Here is a 22,582-nt window from a genome sequence, read left to right as displayed (position 1 = left end):
AGAAACCTAATACTTTTACACAGACCTTTCATATGATTTTTCAAATGCTTTGACTGCTAAAGAAAACCAATATTCTTTCTTAGGCTATGGGATTTTCAAAAGGATATATTTGACAGTTATTACAGCCAGCCTCTAAGGTGGAACTCACATTATGATTTTTCTCATTTTATTTACACATACACACACACACACACACACACACACACACACACACACACACACACGCACACTGGCAGTTTTTAAATATAGCACATTGAAAACATAATTGATATGTCTATTATTTTATACTAGGAGAAAATCAATAGAACTATTTATCTATCTATCTATCTATCTATCTATCTATCTATCTATCTATCTATCTATCTATTTTGTATTGCATTTGTTGACAAGGAAAGTCTGACTGGGTATAGAGTCCCCTTTTTAGTGGGTCCCCAGGGAAAAAAGTTTCAAATGATGTGTATTAGTGTAGAAAAAAAACATTTTAAAAGTGTATACTTAGACCAGTGAATAAAGAAATGTTGTAAAACTTTATACATGGTATAGAAAAACTGTTCAATAATATTTTTAAAAGTATGCATAGTAAAAAAGTTATTGCAGATACTGCAATAAGGTACAGATATGGATTATTATTTTGAGCAAAGGGAGATGATAAGCATAATTCAAATACAGAAATACATTTCAATGGGCCAATAGCATTGTAAAATTCAGTAAGCAGTTTCATGATAAAGATATAAAACAGATATAAAGCTGAAGAAAAGCAGCATTCTTTTATGCTTATTTTTATGCTAGTCTGCATCTGCTGTATTAGACCACAGAGTGATCGAAGGAAGAGAAGGACTAGAAATGACTGAAAATATAAAGTAGGAAGAGATGGAGGGGAAAAGAAGATTCTATATGCAAATGTAAGATGAATGGAGTTGGTGGGAAAATGAGGAGGGATATTAGTTATGGCGAATGAATAGGAGCACGGAGAAGAAGGGTCATGAGAAAGAGATAAGAGGTAAGTAGCTGAAAGGTAGGAAGAAGTGTGAAATGACTACCTGGATTCTGCAAGCCCTGCACGGCATGCAGGACTAGTGCAGGAGCTCCAGCAGGCAATATGTCTGCAGTGCGATCCAGGAATAAGCTGTAGGGGCATGCACGAGCGCTCCTGCACTAGTCCTGCATGGACTCAGCCCCTGTATACAAATTACCCTATTTGCAGGAGAAATCCATGCAAATGAGGTGAATTTGTGATCCAGGAAGCTGGAAACCCAGTCTGCAGGACTAGTGTAATCTGCAGAAATGTAATCCGCCAGTAACAGAGTACATTTCTGCAAATTACAAAATGGAGCCATGACAGCTCCAAATAAAGGGTGGATAGCATGTAGAAAGCATGCTCATGGCCAACTATAAGACCATTGGCATGGAAAACATTTGCAAAATTAAAAGAATCAACTTTTTTTTTTTAGCCGATCTCGGCTGTTTAAGCATAGGGCAGTGGCGCGCAAACGGGATCATGCGGAAAATAAGAATAAAAACATAAAATAAGCATTCTAACCAAAATCACTATTTTTCCATTATACTCAATGTCAAGCAGAAGACAACATGGCCAGTGAATAGTGGTTGCTAAGGGGGGAGGCTCAGTGTGGGACATGTAACTATGCATTAGCAGACAATCCTATGCAAATGAGGGGAATGATACTGAATCCCAGATTTTCCCTGCATGGTAGTTAGCACCCAGCCGTGTAAGAGCAAGAATAGCTTGGTGCAAGCCTAGGAGTTAGCTGACATCATAGGGGGTGTGTTAGGCATACTGTAAATGGATTGGAGCCCTGTAGCTTGGGTCTGCTCCAAGCTTAGCAGAGCTAAGCAAGGGGGGGTGTCTGCGGCTGCCTTGCACTCTTTACATTGCTTAAGCGGGTGTGTGTGCTGCACACCAGGTTTTAAAGGGAAAAAAAAAAGTTAAACGAGAAAATAGCAGCTCTGAGCACATCTGAGCACTGTGTTTGAGTGGCGTGCCTGTGGGCTTAAACAGGAAGGCAATGGGAAGTGAAAACAGCAGTAGGAAGGTAATCTAGGAGAACTAGCATAGCTGGCAGGTGAAATGTATCAGAATCAGCCAATTACACAGGCAGCAGACCAGCCCAGCCCAGAACACTACTATAAACTATGCAAACACATTTCCCTCTGGCTTTTCCCATACTCTACACCACCGGTGTATACAAGGGGGGAAATTTTAAAAAACAAAACAACAAAACTATAGGGGCTGCAATAGCTATCATACAACAGCCTGAGGAAGAGGTTGAGGGTGGTGAGTATGTGAATGCTGTTGACCAACCCACAGTGAGGAGATGGAGAAGAGTGTACAGACCCAGGGTAACCTACCAGGGGCTACATGAGATGGAGATAGTGGGAGTGCTATAGCATGGACAGGGAACTCTTGCAGCAAATTGTTGAGCTGTGCTGGCCATGCCTGACACACAGAACTAACAGAGGGGACCCCATCCCAATGGATACCAACGTATGTGTAGGCCTAACAATACTAGCTGCAGGTACCTTCCAAAGGCTAACTGGGGATATGATGGGGATCTCACAGGCATCAGCATCCAGGGTATTCCACCAGTTCCTGGATGCCATGTCAGTACATGCTGGTGAGCACGTATATTTCCTCAACACCGTGAGGTGTTGGCCAGCAATATGCATCTCTTCCACAAAATAGCAGAATGCCCTGAGGTGGTGGGTGCTATAGACTGCACGCACATATGAATCAAAGCACCACCCGGTGAGCAGGGTAGGGTCTACATCAACTGCAAGGGCTTCCCCTCCATCAACTGCCAGGTCATGTGCGATGCCCTGGGCATAACAATGAATGTGTGTGCTGGCTGCCCTGGAAGCTATCACGATTCCCACATCTGGCATCTGACACAACTGTACCAGAGATTTGCCAATGGGGACATCCCTTACGGTCATCTAATGGGGGATGCTGGTTACACACTGGAGCCATGGTTGATGACACCCATCAGAAATGCACACACACCAGAACAAGAACTCCATAATGAAGCACATGCACAGTCCAGGATTATAAAAGAGCATGTGTTTGGGATGCTCAAGTCATGGTTCCAGTACCTGGACACATCTGGTGGAGCCTTGCAGTATTCACCAGCTATATGTACCAAAATTGTCATCGTATGTGCCATGCTACACAATGTAATCCTGCGGAAACAGCTGCAGCAGGAACAACATGGGGCAGGACCACACAGCCCCCCACCATTGCCAAGGCCTGCACAGGCACAGAGTAACTTGGAAGAGTACCAACCTGAGCCTGCCTCAGTAGGCAGAAGGAGGCATGCCCAGTATGCCCTGGCCTTGACAAAGAGGCAACACAAAGCACATACACTGACAAAGGAGGAACCCAGTGAATGACACCTCTCTCTGACTCGCACATACAGTAAAAGGGATGCCAAACATTACACTACCTGTGCTCAACCATGTGTAGGGTGTGTACTATGTGCATCTGACATAGGCAGCCCTGCAGCACCACCCTCAATACTGGCACACCCACAATGTAAGTCACTCAACCTACCAATTGCCGAATGGAGTAGTATGTGTTGTTACCTGTATCTATGGTATGGATGTGAGCATACAAGGGAATCAGGTGGCTGAATGGTATGCCAGCAGATAGTAGACACCTATAGTTGCACCATGAGATCTGCAACAAATATTGGTGTCACCATAGTAGCCAGTACTACACAGGGTGACAAAACCCACTGCAGAAAATGTGCTGGGCCACACGTATGTCCATATGACTTACACATGCTAATCAGGGAGGTTCACATACCCAACAACAGTCTCAGCCAGCAGGACAGGTGTAGACAAACACAAACAAAGGCTGTGCTATGGCCTCTGAATGATGCCTATCGGTAACCCCCCAGGTCTACACAGACAGACTACATCAGATTAGGCAGTGGGATGTTAGTTCTGAAGGGTAGGAAGTCAGAAACTAATATGTAGGTCAATCAAACCGAAGACCTGTAATGCACTGATATGCCTCTAGTCAGCATGATAGGTTAGAATACAGAATGAAATGGAGTACCTGACATACTAGTACAGTCATAGCAAATGTGTACAAGTGTCAGGTTTGCCCCCTCCATCCTATGTAGAAATGTAGAAACAGTCATGTGCCCCCCAATCCTGTGTCAAAATGTAGAAAAAGTCAGGTGTGCTCCCCGCAATCCTGTATAGAAATGTAGAAATAGTCAGGTGAGCCCCCCACTTCTGTGTATAAATGTAAAAACAGTCGTGTGCCCCCCCATCCTATGTAGAAATGTAGCAACAGCCAGGTGTGCCACCACCAGTCCTGTGTAGAAATGTAGAAACAGTCAGGTGTGCCCCCCAATCCTGTGTAGAAATGTATAAACAGTCAGGTGTGCTCCCCCCAATCCTATGTCGAAGTGTAGTAAGAGTCAGGTGTGCCCACACTCCTATGCAGACATGTAGAAAGAGTCTGGTGTGTCCCTTCCCTCATTCCAGCTTAGAAATGTCGCAACAGTCAGGTGTGCCCCTCCCAACCTCTGTGTAGAAATGTAGAAAGAGACAGGTGTGCCCCCTCCACCAATCCTACGTAGAAATGTAGTAACAGTCAGGTGTGCTCCCCCAACCCTACTTAGAAATTTAGTAACAGTCAGGTGTGCCCCCCAGACCTATTTTGAAATGTAGTAATGGTCTGGTGTGCCCCCTCAATCCGATTTACACATGTTGTAACAGTCAGGTGTGCCCCCCTCAACCATATGTATAAATGTAATAACATGTATGTGTAGGTATAATACCAGTGGAGCACAGATGCCCAGAGGTGGCCAAGGTAGCAGAATAGACTGTAGCATTTGCACAATATGCAGGTATGTGTGTGTGTTAGGTTGGTGTGTGTTTCATATTGTGCAAGAGTGGTCAGTATGTATGCATGTTGAGGTAAGACCTGGTGGCCATTGCCCACTACTGCCGATGACAGGGCCAAGTCCTCACAACTGCACTGCCAAAGACAATTCCCACCAGTATAACACATGCTAGCAGTAAGCCATTGTAAAGGTATGGTGGTAATATGTGTCACCATCTGAAAGATTGACATGGCATGGCTGTTGGGCATACAAGCAGTGCACAGGGGAAAGTACCGCAGACATACAGTATATATTGTGTAACTGTGAAATGGACACACCCTTGGAATTGTGCATACAGGTATGCATCACATTATCTGATTCTGTAGTAGGGGATACCGGTGTTGTCTGCCCGAACACTTGCAGATCACAAAGGAGGTAGGACTGATGTATTGAGGAAGAGCTGATGTACCTGCACATGCCAGCATAACTGGAAAGCCCCATGCATATCTGTGTGTCAGATGTAACTAGTATCCATAGCGCACATGCACCCAGCTCACCCAAACACCACACACAGGTACCCCTCTTGTCGTATCCCTGCTGTGTGAATGGGTACAATATGACCCCACCTGTATATGGCAATAGCAAAATAATGCAACATGCGGTGCAGATGTCACATGCAGGAGTGTCCCTAGCCATAGGTAGCACCCTGCCAGCATCCACACCACCTGATCAAGATTGATAGAAGGTATTAGCATGAACACCTAGCACACCTACCCTGTCACCCCAGGAGAATATATTGTATGATGGCCTGAGACCGTAGGACTGACAGACTGCAACAGCCTGCCACATCTGGCCCGCATCAACACCAAATGGCCCACAGGCCTCTGCCAAAGGCCTGTGTCTCACACTTACTGCCAATGCATGTTATGTCATGGACACCCAAATAACATAACACACTCCACATAAGCCATATGCAAGGCCATCTGGACAGACCACAGTAACATGTCCACCATGTTCCACTGCATGAACTGTGGACCAACACCAAAACACAGCTGTGATGGGGTGATAACCTTAGGGAAAGTATCAGAGAATCTATGCATAATGTATGGAAGAGTATAGAATAACAGAGGGTGGGGATGGGGGTGGGAGCATGGGCAGCATGGAATGTGCAAGATCCAACACAAAGCTTTGTGCACACACTATCCCTGGCTGCAAGCACATAAATTGGTAGCTACATACCTGCCTGTACACCACAATAGGGGTAATGTCCTGACTCATGGCCCCTGCCTCTGGGTAACCTGTGTGAATCAGTACAGCTGTGAGGTATTGCCACAGCAAGATAAGGCCATACTGTCATGTCAATGGATGTACAAGTATGGGATCCTCTGCCAGCACTTTAGCAAGGTGCTGAATTGGATACACAGACTCATTAGCAAGTGTCTGCAGCTCTTCCTCCAGAATGGCATAACTTACCATGAATATGTAGGCATCTGCCCACAATACCTAACACAGCTGCAGTTACCCCTGCCCCCCAAGACATCAGTGTGAGCATGAATGTCCACCTGACAGTACATGAGGACAGAAAACATCACAGTGTATAACAGTACACATGTCTGAATATCTCTGCTAACAGCAGTACCATGTAGCTGAAGCAGCACAGACACAATCACCTACAGTACACACTATCCACTGCGTAGTTTGTCCCCATATTGCCAAATGATCGACAGATACCCTGCAGAAACAGTTTGCTACCTGTAGGTGTACAATACAAAGGTCTGCACTGGAGTACAAACTACCTGGAATCGATCGACACATTCAATACAGAAGGGCATACTGGGCATGCTCACACACAGAGAAATGAAGGCAATGTCAGACAACTACATACTGAAAGGTCATACTGGGCATGCTCACACACGTAAACAAATGAAGCCCATGTCTGCAAACAACAGTGGACCATACATATCTGGCAGTTGCAGATGTTATTGCATACACTCCTCAGTATTCACCAGTCATGCTTTGCACACACAGTGGATAGGAATACAGACATGTATCCAGGGACAACACACTATAATAAGCCAAAAGTAGACTTACATAGATGTGTGGAAGAGAGTGACTGTGACAAGGAGCCATCCATTTTGAGGCCTGTCCCACCCAGCACACAACCAGATGGCTACAACCACATGAGGTGTAAATGTCACTCACTGAAGACATTAGCCACCGGTATCCATCAGCATTACAGATTGTGTGGTGTAAGTGCTACCTGTGCAACATGACTATCCAAGAAATTAGTCATCTAGCAGCTGTATATATGTACCTGTGGAATATAACCCTGTGTGTGCCTGCATGTGGTGTGTCAAACTCTAGATGACTGGGTTATGGCTCATGCATACACACTGCCCTCCCCATAGCCCTACCATGACAAGCCTGCTGAGGTCATCCACTTTGAAATACACCTTTTGGAAAGGTGCAGCCCAGTAATCTCTGTGGCATGTCCTATAACTGTGTACTGCTGTAGTGTGATGACCTAGTTAGGTAGGAGTTCTAATCCCAGACATGGCAACTGTGTGTGTGTCTGTCTGTGGAGAGTGCAATGCTTTTTAGGCTAGTCACACTTATTACAATTCAAATGCCCTACTTTGGCAAGGTTGCTGATGTCATTCACTGTGAAATACACCTTTGGGAAAGGTGTAGCCCAGTAATCTCTGTGGCGTGCTATAACTGTGTACTGCTGTAGTGTGATAAACTAGTTAGGTAGGAATTCAACTCCCAGACATTGTGTGTGTGTGTGTGTGTGTGTGTGTGTGTGTGTGTGTGTGTGTGTGTGTGTGTGTGTCTGTGTGTCTCTGTCTGTGTAGAGAACAATGCTTTTTAGGCTAGTCACACTCACTACAATTCAAATGCCCTACTTTGGCAAGGCTGCTGATGTCATTCACTTTGAAATACACCTTTGGGAAAGGTTTAGCCAAGTAATCTCCATGGCGTGTCCTATAACTGCGTACTGCTGTAGTGTGGTAAACTAGTTAGGTAGTAGTTGTGATCCCAGACATAGCAAGTGTGTGTGAGTGTGTGTGTGTGTGCCTGTCTGTGTAGAGAGCATTGCTTTTTAGGCAAGTCACACTCACTACAATTCAAATGCCCTACTTTGGCAAGGCTGCTGATGTCATTCACTGTGAAATACACTTTTGGGAAAGTTGTAGCCAGTAACCTCCATGGCACATCCTGTAACTGTGTACTGCTGTAGTGTAATAAACTAGTTAGGTAGGAGTTCTAATCCCAGACATGGTAACTGTGCTTGTGTGTGTCCCTGTCTGTGTAGGGAGCAATGCATTTTAGGCTAGTCACACACACTACAATTCAAATGCCCTACTTTGGCATGGCTGCTGATGTCATTCACTGTGAAATACACCTTTGGGAACAGTACACCCCAGCAATCTCCATGGTGCATTCTATAACCGCATACTGCTGCAGTATGATAAAGTAGTTAAGTAGAAATTCTAATCCCAGCCATGGCAACTGTGTGTACCTGTCTGTGTAGGGAGCAATGCATTTTAGGCTAGTCACACTCAATACAATTCAAATGCCATACTTTGGCAAGGCTGGTGATGTCATTCACTGTGAAATACACCTTCGGGGAAGGAAACCTCTTGTAATCCCTGTGGCATGTCCTATAACAGCATAATACTGTAGTGTAATATAGAACTCGGTTAGGGGTTCTATTCCCACACATGGCAGGTGAGGATGTTTGTGCATGTATTTTTATGCCTGTGGAGGGAGCAATTATTTTTAGGCTAGTCACAATCACTACAATTCAAATGCCCTACTTTGGCAAGCCTGCTGATGTCATTCACTGTGAAATACACCTTTAATGAAGGAGTACTCCAGTAATCTCTGTGGTGCATCCTGTAACCGTGTAATGCTTTAGTGTGATATAGAATTCCTTGTAGGAGTTCTATTCCCACACATGACAGGTCTGGATGTTGTGTGTGTGTTTCTTTGTCTGTGTAGGGAGCAATGCTTTTTAGGCTAGTCACACTCACTACAATTCAAATGTCCTACTTTGGCAAGCCTGCTGATGTCATTCACTGTGAAATACACCTTTGGGGAAGGAGTACTCCAATAATCACTGTGGCACATCCTATAACTGCATTGTGCTGTAGTGTAATAAACTAGTTAGGTATGAGTTCTAATCATAGACATGGCAGGTGTATGTCTGTGTTTATCATTTATCTGCTGTCTGGAGGTGGCTGTGAGTGTGTAACAACAAGAATCATTGTGGAGCAGGTTTTACAAATTTCTTATATGGTGGCCCTAGTATATGTCACAATGTCCACCTTTCAGGGATAGCATATGTGAAATAGCTGAGAGTCTGAGGTGCAAATCCATACCCTCCTACATCTGACATCAAGGCCTGGTGAACAAAGTTAGCAACCCTTGTATTACTCAGAGAACGCTCTCAACCCATGTCTCATACACACACACACTTGTTTAGGCAACAACCGGTATGTTGGTAGTATCCTGTATATTGCCCACTGATAGTAACCATGGTGTGATTGCAGCAGGCTACAGAGGGCATGGCACCCTGCCCATCAGTTCAATAGGCACATAATTGCAGACAGGCAATACCTGCATCATGCTATCAATGTAGGTGCAGGGTCACCCTGCTGTCCATTACCAGTTCCTGCCACATGAGGCTAGGACTGGCACATCTGATGATAACAATCTGTGTACACAACATGGGCCAGACACCCCTGGTACAATTCCACATGTCACTGTACATGCATGTGGGATGTGTGCACATCCCAGACACCGTCCATGTCATGGACTAAGGAACACATACATGGCAAGCAATGCACAGCAATGGCCACACATAATAGTTACCCAGGTGACTGAATGGTGAATACAAAACTCACCTGTGTGGGCCAGTCCAGACATTACACCCCTGAGCCACACTGCAGAACATTGTCATGTGGCCTGATGCCAAGGTATACCCATCACCTAGCCTTGTATAGCCTTCTGGCACAGTCAACCACATGGACAATAGTCAGGTACACACCTATTACCACCATCAGTGATGCACACCAGTACTGACACATGTGCACGCATGCATGACTGAGTATAGCAGTGTCTGTATGTTAGCACACCTGTACTTGGGAATTCCATGAGGGCCTTCACCACCACCACAACACCCATTGCCATAGTCAGTTGTAGCTGCTGCTGTATGGGACATTACATGTACTCTGTTAAGCTCCTCTCCATAATGGCTACATGAGCCTTGCAGTCCCAGCACAACAGCGTTGTACAAATGGGTTGATAAGCATGGGATATCTATTGCATTCTGGCAAGTGTGTGCATTTGTGCATGTCCATATATCTGTAGGGTACAGCATTCCAAGGCCACATACTCCTATTACAATACCCATTGCCACACAGTAGTACAGATAGTGTTGTTGCTGCATATAAGTGAGGCATGACAATGCAACACCCTACTATGAGTGTGGTATGTGCATTAGATACATATCCCTGTAGTACCACTGTTGGGGTATACTATGGGTTGTATCGCAGTCATGGCCAATGTGTGATGGTGGGTATGGCAGAGTGTGATCATGGGTTTCAGGGAGTACAATATCCACTGGGGGATGTGAGTGCTGTGTACACTGTCATTACACCAAGGTACACCCGGTATATGTCCCATGTACCACGTTATGGTTACCACTGTCGCCATCAACCACACAGGTAACTGATACCACAATCCAGGCCAGTTATGCATGTGCTGTGTGCAGCCTACATATAACACATTGAACACACAGTCAAGTTAGTTAGCAGCAATAGGCCCTGGTCTCTCGGATTTGTGTCTGCCTGTTATGTGTCTGTTAATGTGTATATGAAGGTATATCACACTATGTATTGTCCATATACACGAATTACATTCCCCATTAGCATACTGTACATGTGTGGGGATGCTCTGCATGTAACATGTAACCTGGGACACACCTCACCCTAAACACTGTCTGATGTGTGCAATGTAAGCCACACACTTCAGTATCACTACATACCTAGGTAGGGGTCTAGTTCCAATGTTGCCAAGTAACAGTGTGTGTGTATGTGGATGGGTCTACATCATGTTGCAGGGTATACATGCCCCAGTGTGTCAGCTGTCCATGTGGCACAGGCAATAACCATTATAGTAACCTGTGACATGTGTTCAACTGTACCCCAGATATGTCACAGCGATGGTGTCACCATAGTGCCATACCCCATTGTGGAATATGACTGCAGACCATCCTTGTGCTGACACATGTACAGCTACAACACAAATAGATAACATTATAGAGATCACAATCAACCAGTGTTACTATCAGCTATAATGCATCATTGGTGGACGGCTACACTACCGGACATATATGCATTACACTTCACTCCTTACAACATGTTACACTACAGTACTGTGGTACACTGTAGTACAGTCACCGTGTGCATCAGAACCATATTAGCCTGTCCCTGCATTGATGGTATGGATGACATGGATGTGGCACGGGTATCATCATATGCACAGGGCATCCTCATGCTGACACATATACAGCTACAACACAAATGGATAACATTATAGAGACCACAATCAACCAGTGTTACTAACAGCTATAATGCAACATTGCTGGAAGGCAACACTAAGTGACATATATGCATTACAGTTTACTCCTTACAAGTTGCACTGCAGTACTGTGGTACACTGTAGTACAGTCACCATGTGCATCAGAACCATAGTAATTTGTCCCTGCATAGATGGTATGGATGACAGAGATGTCGCACAGGTATCATTATATACACAGGGTGTGTTGTTGGTTTGCCAGAGGCTGAGAGTGGGCCATACATTTGACACCATGTGCGTGGGTAAGGGGTGTACCAAGGTAAACTGGGTGTGGTGATGTGTGTGTGTAGGTATGGGGTTGCCCTAGGTGTGTTTGTATAGTGCGTGGGTATGTATGCACACAGTTCTGCCATGTGGCTGCCCTATGCAGATGTTTATGGACAGCTGCAGACCATACCTGGCAGGGTGTGCAGTTCACTGCCTCCAGCCATGGACACATGGACTGTGCCTGCCAGGGGTTCCATGGGCACATGCAGGTACAGACCTTGATGTGCTACTCTCTCCTGATGATGACAGATGTCTGCTGGTACCAGTTCCCTCCTGGAACTGACCAGGACCACGTGCTTGTGGCCTGCTGTGGTGTCGTGTGGACAGTACCCCCCCACAGTACCGAGGCTGATACTGCCACTATGGGAGCCCCTTAGTGTCCTAGCATGTCCACGTTGACTGACAGCTGTTGCCATTGCTGCCCTACATCCACGCGGCCATTACTGCACCCCCACCACATGTTCAAGCATGGACAGACCACGGTCAATGATGGCCATCATCTCAGCAGACCATCTATCCATGAACTCAGTTAATGAATGGATGGAACCAGCCAGTTCACGGGCATTGTCACTTGCAGATGTGAGACCAGCCCTCTGCAGCCTCAGGCCATGTCTGGTGTAATGTTCTATATGTGCCTGTGACTCCATGACAGCCTGAAACATGCACCTGCTGGTACTAGCTATTTCACCTCTGCCAGGGCCATGATGTCCAGTGGCCCTACCATGAGCACCCTGGGACATCTGCCTATGTGGTGCCATGATGGACATCTGGCTATGCCTGCTGTGACCAGACACAGTAGGCATGGTTACCACACTTTCCTGTGCACAGCTACCAAACGCCAGCTGCCCCTGTGCTATGGCCACTGGTGATGGGGTATGTATAGGCACTGAAACTGTGCGGGGTTCATGTGGTTAAAAGGAAGATGTAAAATGATGGTGCTCTTTTGGCCCCTGACAACTCCACTTGTGCCTCAACAGTACTATCATCATCTTCAGTCTCTGTATGGACACCAACATAAGAATGCATGCAGGAGGGACCCTGACCCACCTCGCCTGTGGGGGAAAACAATAAATCACGTTAAAACGTGTACAGAGTTACCTAACAGTACACACACACAACCACGCACACACACACACACACACACACACACACACACACACACACACACACACACACACACACACACACCACCGTAATACCTACCTGTTCGTGACTTTACAGACAGTCCCATGTATAAATCCATGTGTACCCTATCCTGCATCACACTTGGTAACAACATTGATACCACTCATTAACATATCAGTAGTCTATATGCCTACACAAGTGATCACAACACAAGACCTGTTACTCCATTAACTGCCTGACCTGTGTGTAGTGGTTTTAGATGTCCTCACTGCTGTCATTTGGTGTTCACCTTGTGTATATCCAGACATCATGAGCATGGCCCCTATATGTGTGGGCTACTATGTTCACTCCATAATATAATGCACTGGTGTGTCATGAGTATGTAATCCTTAGTACATGCCAGATATGTTGCTCAGTCAGCCTATCATGTGACAACTGTAATATATGGATACACTCCCTGGTGTTGACTAGTACTTCCCAAATGCATCTGTAGTGCTGCATGCATGGGTTGTTGGTGACCTCTCTGCTGAATGCAATATTAAGGTTGTACCTGGTGTCTACCTTCCCTCTCAATGCCTGTTCCCTGCTACAGACCATATTATACTATCAGCTGTCCTGTGATTACATACATGACAAGTATCCCTGGTGTGTATTGTGATAGTTCATGTCCATGTACTGCATGATCCCAAAAGGAGGTAGTGCTGTATGAGCACCCCACAATCACACATGTGCATACATGGCCAGCCATACACACACACACACACACACACACACACACACACACACACACACATGCATACACACATCCTACATGCATCAACTTCCCTTCACTTCACCAGAGTGTCCCTGCAGACAAACTAACTACCCACCAGGATGCACAGACACACATACAGGTGAGGTTGCACAATGATAGCACACACAGTCCTCCTATTATCCATCTGTCATCATGCATAACATATGGTACCCAACAGCATGCCCCTAAGTATTCCAGCAACACATATCTGGGATGATATATGGACAGATGTCATTTGTGAATACCTGGTGTCTGATTAACAGCTCTCAACATCAGTGGATCATGTATAGACCAACCCAATACTCTTACACTGACAACCATCAGAGAATACCTTGGCTATGGGGGGTATACACTCCCTTATTGATATGATGCACCTATCCTTGATCTGCCATGGGACCACATCACCACATATCTTAACAGTACATGAAGCCGATATGTGACATATGTCAAGTACTTTCACATGCAATGTCTACGGAATGTGTTAGGTGTGTGGATGCTGATCGCAATGCATACACACCATGTGGGCATATGTATGCACACCCTTATCATGATGGTTCATTGCACCTCTTGTTGTATGTACTACAGCAGTCACTACTCTTAGCAGGGGTGTACAAGCAAGGGCCATCTGCATTTGCCAGTGTATGTTCAATCTGCCCTACACATGTCCCCCTAATCTGCATGATTGCAAGGTCTACTCATGTGCACATCCCTTGGTGTTCACATGCTGCCGTCACTATTGCTGTGGGGGTAATGTTTCAACTGCCACAGGTCCTGAATATAACTATGTGCAGATACAGCCATTCTTAGCATCCTTAGGATCCCTGCTGCAGAGCACTGGTGTGTCATGCTGACACCCCCCTCCTACAGCCTTTTTGCAGATGCATGACAAGTAAGCCCTACACATGTGTCACTTTACAGTGTCCCATACACTGAGAACCACATGTTACCGCCTAGTCCCAGCTGATAATGTGGACCACTGTAATGCCTTATGCCATAGTGTATCTCTGCAGCAGTTGCCATTGTCCTACAGGTATATACACTGGTGTTGCACTGTACATGGATGTTGTTCCATACATGTCCCTACTGTAAGCCATGTCTCCCACCATTATGTTACTCCCTGTGGACACATTCCACAATGACAGGATGTTAGCTATCATGCAGGTGTCTGCCATACCCTTCCAATACCCCATCATGGTCACCCTTGTGATGCCATGCATTTCACAGCAACAATACATGCACATGTACAGCATACACTTTGGGTAGGTGTGTTAGATGTGTGCATGGAATATACCATTGCCATTACATGCCCAGTGTATTGGCAAGCATCTACATAAACCATACTCACTAGCTACAAGCTGCTGCCTTGGTGGTATCTCGGATGGACCTACATAAGAGGGTGAGAAATGCAAAGTCAATGGCCACATCTGTGGCATTGCTACAGGGTGGATAGTATTACAATACATCAACAGTACATTTCCACAATACTACCACATATGGACATCTGTTTATCACTACTATGCAGCAACAAAATATATATATGACATGTTAGATATGCATGATCTACCTGTACCGATACGGATGTACATGCAACAGTGGTCTACGGATGTGCCCTGTGGCCTTACCTGCATGCTCCTTGGTCAGTGTGTGGGTGGCACCCACCTCCACAAAGGTGTCCTGTGGTTGCTGGCTGGCCAGATGGGCATTTGCCAGGAGGCCGGCCAGGAGCTCCTCCACATGTTTCAGGGGAGGATGGATGGCATGGCCCCCCCACTGTGGCAAGGTGATCCCCGGACTGTAGCAGCACGCCGATGGGCATTGCAAAGCAATGTCAGAACAATGATGACGGACCTGCTCAAAACTGCAGTTGTGCAGTCTGACATCTTTGACCCTGTGGACTAAGTTGTTCCACAGGGCGATCCACTTCAGCTGATCATGGGCAGCCTGGCCAAACAAGATCGCATAGTGCTGTATGAGTCCATTCAGCAAGATTTCATTTTCAGATGCTGTGTAGGCTGGCAGCCTTCCATGAGACATCATGCCTGAAAGACATAAAGATAGACAGAGGTGAGAGCAAGTTATGCAGCAAGGTTACCACAGTTCTTAATACACATCACTGTCACCTCCCCACCATATCAGTGACAACAAACTGTACACAAAACTCAATAGGTATGGCTACACCATACCTACCAGTGGGGCAGATATTGTACTGTACCATGGTTTGTGCAATGTGTTTGTAGCCATGTTCCCTGTGTGGTCACTATCATTACTGGCCTGTTACAGACTATTCACCTGCATGCCATTGTCAGGACAATAATGGTTCCATATATGCCTGTGGTATGCTTGCTATGTGTGTGCTGCACATCTGACATTCTGTGTTATTGTGATTATCTATGCATTCTGATGGACATGTTCAGGGATTGTGGAGACTATTACTACCGACATATGTTCTATAACAGTGACACAATAGCATGTATATGAACTATTGGCTAGCAGAACCACCTCTCCAAACTCATCTGCCCATGTTACCCAGCCACATCACATGTGTGACCACCCTCGTCCAGCAATACCATCAGGTGGAACCAACCCAGGGGATGTTGTTCCCCCTGGGGGTACATAGTTTCATAGTTTCATAGTATAGTACACACAGACATGTTCCTGTTCCCTAAGGTCAGGTCCAGGGGCTGTTCCATAACGGGCTCCACAGACACATGTGGGATGTGCTACATCACCTTGAGGCACCCAGTACACGTTTACAGGGCCCACATGCTCCTCCTGCTCAACCTCCAGGCTAGGCACCTTCAGGACATGGACTGCTGTTGTGAGTAGCAGTGGGTGGGAGGCTTATTCCCATTGTGTCCATATTGGGGCCCATGGGCTGTCCACATCACAGACCACACACCCCATCCAGGGTGTTCACCCACCACATGTGTCACATACCACCCCTGTAGGCTGCCCTCTATATCTACCAACCCTGACCACCTCCACAGCTATACCTGCCATACTTCCCCATATTCCAATGCCATACTTCACAGACAAAGGCAGTGTGGTCACAACAAGTGGTTCACATATGACATACCCATCCATGTTGCACACACTGACAGCTGTAGATATCTGTGTGTATTGCTATGTGTGTTGTTTCCTCGCACATAGCATACAGCACTGTGGTAGTAATATAGGGAACATGTATTTACATACATACATGTTTGTGTGTGTGTTTGTATATATGTTAATATGTGCATATAGGTATACATCTATATATGTGCAGAGATATGTGATGTATGTATGTGTTCATATATATGTCTACACATTGGCATCTGTATATTTGTGGACACAGATGTGTGTGTGTGTGTGTGTGTGTGTGTGTGTGTGTGTGTGTGTGTGTGTGTGTGTGTGTGTGTGTGTGTGTGTATATATATATATATATATATATATATATATATATATATATATGTATATATATATATATATATATATATATATATATATATATATATATATATATATATATATATATATATATATATATATATATATATATATATATATATACATATATATATATATATATATATATATATATATATATATATATATACACATATGCATGCCTATATGTGGGTTACATTCAGACATCAGGTCCACAATCTCACAACACCTTCCTGCACAGCTGCACTGTTCTGCCTTGCTACAACAAAGACAGATGCAACATATGGACACAGCCTGACATTAGGGGGGGTATATGTAGGGCCAGATTGTAGATAATCCTATTATACACCTATGGCATTCCTGCATACTACAATACAGGTTAATCTAAGTATCCTGCAAGAGGTGGGCTGTGGGACTCATGTGTCCATCATAATGGCATTACTTCCACCACCAGCTATTGGTCACATAATATATATACTTCCCATTACACAACACACACTATGATGGCTTACATCTCATCAGTCATTGCTGCTCTGCACGGTTGATGGGTATGGCCCACTACCCACAGGGATAGACTCTATTGTCCTTGGCATTTGTTCAGCTGAACATCATTACAACAACAACACCTGAAGGCACATATAAATCACTCCACATCATCTATCCCATTATTATGGATCAAGTACTATGGTCAGATACATACATGTATACTTCACATACCTGTTCTGGGAATGCAGACTCTTCTGGATGCTTTTTCTTCTGTGCCTTATACACACACTGTCTCTCTCCAGTAAATGGAATGAGCTGCTTTGTATAGATTGCAGCATGGAATTTGTAGGTGATCCACATGATCAGGTGATGGCCTCTGCACTAATCAGTGTCCTCCACTTGCTACCTGCATACAACATGCTGTGTAGTACTTCCAATTACCATTGTTATGGCAACCAACATCCTTCCTTTGTGTAGGCAGCAGTGTTACAGGCAGCAGGTAGCAATACCTCTTACAGGAGAACATGCACACTCAGGCCAGCTACATATTTGTAAGAGGTTCCAGAAATACAGACAGAGTGTGAGTAGTGTTGTTGTATGCATTGTATGGCACTGGTGTTTCAGGGTTTGTGTGTACATACTAGTTTAACTTGGAATGCAGTCTGCATAGCTCTCAACTGTGGGCCTATCCTCTTTATGGCCAGAGGTGTGCCTATTATGTTTTGTCTGTCCACCACACAGGTCTTGTGTCAGATATATCACTGGCAGTGTGTGTGTTGAGTGCTATCAGTACATGGCTAAATCCATTTCTGTTTCTAACTTCATATTCCTGACTAAGGGTATGTTGCAGACTATCCTGTAACACCAGCAACTTGCTTAGTGTATGACAACAGTTTTACACATATTGGCTTGTGTTCCAGCCTCTGTCCTCCACCTACATACCATGCTTTGTACACATGACATGCTGTCAGGGGTTGTTATGTATTGAGCTGTGAGTATGTCATGCTGCCATTCCTACCATCAGTCCACTGCTGTTGTGTCCCCCACACATACTGTTTTTTATGGCAATATATGTGTGGGTTTCACCTACACAATACATGTGTGCCCGTATTCACTCCAGAGGCCAGTGTATATAATAGTGGTATATGGCCCTGTATTATTAAGTCAGGGTGGGGGTGCACCATAACTCACTGAGGCTGTTACAACATGTGGGGGTATCAGGGGTAAGCTGCCTTAAGGTATTTGGATGTACATTACCATACAATTCACCTTGGGTAAATGCAGGCCTACTGCCTCCTGCCATACAGACTGTTCTGTTTATCAGTGTGATTGTGATGGTGTCAGTTATGCCTTGTTATGTAACAGATACATCCCATTGTGTCATCTGAGGTCTTTACCCCCTAGGGATTGTGTACCGAGTGTAGATAGAGGCTGCTGGACTATACATCTGCATTACTTACTGTTGATTGTTTGGTATCCTGTGGCCCAGTCTGTCTTTACTAGTGTACTACTTGAAGGTCTCAGCCTGGACAGCAACATATGTAAACCTTTCCAGACTACTGTATTAGTATAACTGTTTCACAATTGCATTACTCTGTTTATATGGATGTCGGTGTCTAAACAGCTATAGGACATAGCATATACAACTGTAATAGTACACAAATAAAGCTTTCCCATGTATGCAAAGCTGTGTGTGGTGTTATATCCTTTGACCTCTCTGTGGGTATATGTTGCAGGCAACTATTCTCATTTGTATGGGTGGCTCATACAGTGTCCAGTTGGTAAGGTGGTAACTGTAGGCATAGTGGCTGTTCCGTATTGTGTGCACCTTCTACATATGTATCTTCGTATACATATCTCTCTGTGTGTATGTGTAGTTACATATATGTATATATATATATATATATATATATATATATATATATATATATATATATATGTACATATGGGCTCCCTTTACAATTTTGAAATACTGAAATCCCGACTTTCAGTATTTCGAAATTATAATACCAAAGCATTGAAATTCCGAAACACCAGAAGCATGAAATTCAAAATATCGAAGTTTGAAGCTTCTGGTGTTGTGGTGTGTGAATGCATAGGTGTAAGTGTAGGTAAGTACGTATGAGTGTGTTGGTTAGGGGCTTTTGTGCATGTTAGTGTGTGTGTTTTGTCTGTGATGTGTGTGTGCAAGGGGCTGTGAAATGTATGTGTGTGAGTTACCTTTCTGTGTGTGATTGTGCAATCTTGGAGTTAGTATATAAAAGTAGGGGTTTGTTGAGGTGTGTGAATGCATAGGTGTAAGTGTAGTTAAGTACATATGAGTGTGTTGGTTAGGGGCTTTAGTGTATGTCAGTGTGTGTTTTGGCTGTGATGTGTGTTTGTGCAAGGGGCTGTGAAATGTGTGTGTGTGAGTTACCTTTCTGTGTGTGATTGTGTGATCACGGAGTTAGTATATATATATATATATATATATATATATATATATATATATATATATATATATATATATATATGTATATATATAAGTAGGGGGGAGGTGCAGGGGGCCTCCTGCTTGTCTGTAGTGTAGGATTGTTTGATTGTGGGAGGAGATTGTGTGTATGTGTGTGGTGTATTTGCACTGTAGGTCCGCGGTTCTAATTTTTGTGGTTATGTGGCTTCGGTATTTAAAGGTTTTGGCTATAGAATTTCAAAATACTGAAATTTGGGATTTCAGTATTTTGGGATTCTATAGTGAACCCAAATATATATATATATATTCTCGGGATGTTGATTGCTTCCACATTGTACATTCCCTATGGCAACCAGACTGTACTGCATGATATGTTACTGATACTAGCCTGTCATCATACAGGTGGGATGTAGTACAGTTAACATCTTGTGCCCATGTTGTGTCAGGTCCTGGTTATGGGATCTGCAACAGTTGGTAGTGTATTGCAGAACAGATGTGTTTTGGCTGTGAGGGGGAATACCTATTCGTACAAGACTTCTGTTGTTTGGGCCCCCTCAACCCCATTAATTGTGCATGTGGACATATATGTTCTTATGTTTCCATTTATATCTACAGATGTATGTCTGTATATACCTATGTAGATATATATATATATATATATATCTATATATATATACACATATATATATATATCTGCTTACATATATAAATTGCTGTATATATATATATATATATATATATATATATATATATATACACATATAGATGTAGACATATATCTATGGACGTATGCATATGCATGTATATATGTTTTTATATAGATATATATATATATATATATATATATATATATATATATATATATATATATATATATATATATATATATATATATATATATATATATATATTTAGATATAAATATATATATATATATATATATATATATACACACACACACACACACACACACACACAACCTGGACCTAGTGATGGGTGACAGCTTCCTGTTGTGCTCACTCCCAGTGGGGGCAAGCCCCATCCCCCTGAGGCTGTTCCACCAGAAGGTGATACAGGACCAACGGACGAGGAGGTCCCGGGTTGGGCCCCAGATGTGCTGGTGCCCGGTGCCATGGCCAGCTGAGGTTGGAGAGGTGGGTCTGCTGGTACCCACATTCCCATAAGTGCTATGGTGTTTATAGTGTATCAACATATGTGGGTTAGTAATACTCAACACATCCCAGGGTTAGATATAACAGCACGCATATATATATTCCCATTAACCCAGACAAAAGATACGTAACAGCTGCATAGCAAATGGAACACATGCATATATGGGACCACAGTGGTAATAACAACAGCATGAATGTGCATTGATGGCATCATGCCACCAATGTTGGAGTATTTCAACATAGCACATGCATAGAAACAGATTTAAATAATTATCAACAAATAGGACATATGTCCCAACATAACAATGAAGTCATCACATACCAGTTGAGGTTTGTATTTAATTTATTGTTGGAGATATGGTGGGGGGGGGAGATGTCAATTAACAACTAGTATATTCCGTAGTTCACATTACTTTCCTAGTCAGTGCTGTTATCTGTACCTTACAAGTATTACTACACTACCCTACTGTCTTAGTTTGGACAGTGATATGGCTGTCATCATCTTTGTACATGAACAGGTTTTACCTGCAGTATACACCTCTTACCTGGTATTCCTGTGGAGGAAATATTTGTTAACACTAACTGTTTCTACACATTCTCCCAGATTCCAGGTTATTGTTGTGCACATACCTGTCCATCTCCTTCTGCACATTCTCTGGTCATGCCTTGACCACATGCAGGTGTACTGTGACATATCTAGACTATTTCCCTCTTCAACCTTTACTGACTTACAACACTCTTATACAGGATTTTCTACACAGTTATATTATGTAGTACAGTGTGGGTGACAATGATTAGTGATACCTTATTATTCAGAGCAACTGCAACACTCACAATTCCATACAATACCAGAGTAAACAGTACCAGTACAGGGTATAAAGCTTTTATTTCTTGGCACAATGTTTGTATCTGACGTACCTGTGGGAGTAATGTTTGTTAACACTACTTGAATGTTGCTACACAAAGTACCAGATTTCACATTAGTATTACGCACATACATCTCACTGTTACTGTACACACTCTGGTCACAGCTTGAAAACATGGGGGTGTAGATAGGACATACTTGGCTTATTACTCTCAAAACTGTTTTGGGAGTTGCTAGAGTAACAGGTTTGTTCTCAGAGATGTGTGGCAATCAGTTGTATTTCCTATTTGCTGCTTAAACATCTGGGATAATCCCACTGACTTCCCAGGGGTACAGTGTGAAAGACAGCAGATATGGGCCCACACTGGACATTCTGGTCTTATCTATACAGTTGTGGGGAATGATTCTTTATGGAGCCTACTTCCACTCCCAGGATTCAGACCATGGCCGTGTCTACTAAAACTAAAACACTGTCCATCACAGTTGTGTGTGCTATAT

Source organism: Protopterus annectens, chromosome 6.part0 (assembly GCF_019279795.1).
Source record: "Protopterus annectens isolate FY-2018-M chromosome 6.part0, PAN1.0, whole genome shotgun sequence".
Taxonomy (NCBI): Eukaryota; Metazoa; Chordata; order Ceratodontiformes; family Protopteridae; genus Protopterus; species Protopterus annectens.
Note: the sequence above shows the minus strand (reverse complement) of the source record.